This window comes from Octopus bimaculoides, chromosome 13 (assembly GCF_001194135.2).
Source record: "Octopus bimaculoides isolate UCB-OBI-ISO-001 chromosome 13, ASM119413v2, whole genome shotgun sequence".
NCBI classification, from domain to species: domain Eukaryota; kingdom Metazoa; phylum Mollusca; class Cephalopoda; order Octopoda; family Octopodidae; genus Octopus; species Octopus bimaculoides.
In genome coordinates, this window is record NC_068993.1 from 16,054,116 (window position 1) to 16,057,351 (window position 3,236).

A 3,236-nucleotide genomic window follows, 5' to 3' on the forward strand; every position below is an offset into this window, starting at 1 on the left:
TATATACTTGCATGTATGCATGTATGCATGTATACATTTACGTATGGTGTTCTTTATCTCAGTTCTTTCCATTTGGCTACCAGCTAGAATGTTATTAGGGTAGAACGTTTTAACGTATCTTCCATGCTCTGCTTTCTTTTGTTTCGACTTCAGTGTGTTTCAATTACCACATTCTACATGATAGCTAGCCATTTACTAATAACAGTTAAAGAAATACTGTTGAAAGAAAAGACAGGGAGAGAGAGAAAAAATACCAACTGAAAAAGAATAGATAAAAATATAATAACAAACAAATGAGCAAAAAAAAGAGAAAAAAAATGAAGTAAACGCATTACTTAAGACAAAATATCTACAAAGACAATGTTTGAACAGTTGAAAACAAGAAAACGCTTATCCATTTTAGATAAGACGAAAAATAAGATGTAAACAAGTTATCTGATACCCTATGTTGTATTATTAATATTCTGACAAGTTTTCTCTCTTCTTTCCATTGGAAATCGATGAAATCCCTAAAGAGATGAAACAAGGTGAAAGAAAGGAAAGGAAAGAAGAAGAAGAAGAAGAAGAAGAAGAAGAAGAAGAAGAAGAAGAAGAAGAAGAAGAAGAAGAAGAAGAAGAAGAAGAAGAAGAAGAAGAAGAAGAAGAAGAAGAAGAAGAAGAAGAAGAAATTCTTAAGAAAACATCTTCTTTACCCACCACAACAAAAGAAAGACGCAACATTTTGTTATTGTTATTATTATTTTTATTTTTATTACATTTTCTTCTTCTGAAAGCTAGAAGAGTGATAAACACCTATATTACCAATTTCAAAAGCAATAAATAAGTAAATAAATAAATAATCGTATAATGTTTTGTTGTTGTTGCTTTAAAAAAATATATCAGAATTAACACGAATGAGTAAGGAAAAAAAAGAGCAATGAATTGTAAATATTATTAATATAATAGAATAAAAAAAATGTTGGCAATAAACGAGGAAGTTAATACATGAGACACAGTCGTGAACATGTTATATAGATGGTGGTGTTGTAAATAGAAAGTTAGGAGACTAAAATAATTTTGTAAACAATATTGATTTTATACTTTGGCACAAGGCCGTTGATTCAGCCAGTAGAGATACTGAGCCGATGGAATCGACCAGATTGAACAACTGGGAGAGTCTCGAGTTAACACAAAAATATTGTTATGGTCCCTCGACCAGTTAGATATAGCTGCTAAATGCTCCATAAATTAGACTGATCTTTTTTTTTTTCGAGTTTTAAGACGCGTAATGATAGCTGGCCGTTTACTATGGTGTATAAGTGATCGAGATCTCGATAGTCTCCTTGAATAGGGCGTCGGTCCGTTGCAGGTTGAAGGCCAGTGATTATGAAGGAAGGGTATACGTCGATTACATTGACACCAGTACTTGACTGGTTATAATTTTAGAGACCCCAGAGAAGATGAAAGATTAACCTATTTCTCAGTCGAAACAGATATTGTTCGCCTTAGCACAAAACATCCGGGGTTATTCACTGGTTAGTCACCGAGGAGAACAAACAAGGCCGAAACAGAATGTCATACGATCTGCAGATGATAATCTGAGAGAGATTCTGTTATTTTCAATCACAAGTTTATTTGAGAAGTTTCTCTGAAAAGAAATATTACACATAGCGTGTAACATGTTTGTATATACATCATTATCATCATCATGTTAATAATAATAATGATAATAATAATAATAATAACAATTTCTACTAAAGGCACAAAGACTGAAACTTGGAGGAGATGTTAGTTTATTTCATGGACTGCAGTACTCAACTGGTAGTTAATTTATCGGCCCTGAATGAATGAAAGGCAAAGTCGACCTCGGTGAGGTTTGAACTCAGAACGTAGCGACGGGCGAAATACTTGGTAGTATTTCGTCCGCCGCGCTAACGATTCTGCTAGCTCACCGCCTTAAATAATGATATAATAATAGTGAATTTATGTATAATACCCAGGATGAATACCATGATGGAAGAGCAGCAACTGCAGTTGCGAAGAACGTGAAATTAAAGGTAAAGCAAAATGCAATTGAACAGTTGGGGAAAAAAACCTCTGCATTGCAAATATGTGGGCCATAGCAAGCAAACTGATGTAGACCAGAAGCACACCCATCATTGGCTACGGAGCTCAGGGCTAAAGGCAGAGAGTGAAGGCTTTATCTTGGCTGCCCAAAATCAGAGCCTATTGACACGAAACTATCAAGCCAATGTGATGAAAAATTGTGTAGACTCAAAGAGCCGATACTGCAATGATGGGATTGAAACAGAAGACAACATAATTTCTGGATATAAGGTTTTAGCACCTGTAGAGTACAAATCAAGACATGACAGAGTTGATCCGTATCTTACCCTGCTTCTTACCTCACAGCCATGCCTTATGAAATATATATATAATTAGGATACTAAAATGTACCAAATTTGTTTGTCCATGTCTGTGTGATGATATTTACTAGTGAATGACTTACAAGTAGAAAAAATAAGGGAAGATAATTGGTTATCGTTATTATTCTTATTGTTGTGGGCAAGGGAGGTAACTGTTCAGCTTTTGATAAGGAGAGGGGAATATATATGTACACTTAAAGAAAAAGGGTTTCGAAAATCTTGTTTAGTGAGGCGCTTTATGTACAGTGATGTAATCGTGAATTGAAATATGTAAAAAGATAAAAGTTTGTTATGCGTGCATATTAAGACGTGTTCTGTATTTTTCAATGAAAAAAGTTTCTTTATTTAAACGTTCTTGTGATGAAACTGTGTCTTTGCACTAGCAGAAGGGGAAGACTGTGAAACTTTGTTTGATGTTATCTGCACATTTTTCTATATGTTCACTGAGAGGAATTTTCCTGTATTGCGGGAAGCGGATTTGCTCCTTATGTAGAGTGTTTCTCCGTCTCAAGGTCGTACTCGTCTGTCCAATATATAATTAGGGTACTAAGAAGCAACAGATTTTGCTAAAAATAAGAGTTATAAAAACTCTGAAACCACAGTGAATGTACCAGTATTGTTACGAGTAGATTTGGCTGAAGAAAATCAACTGCCATTCCTTATGCAATATTGCAGAGATACGACACAATTGCTATTCATGGCTGCAAAAATTTAGTGTTGATTACTGCGGCCGCTATTTTTAGCAAAGCTGGTGCTTCCTAGTACACTGTTTCTCTCTCTCTCTCTCTCTCTCTCTCTCTCTCTCTCTATATATATATATATATATATATA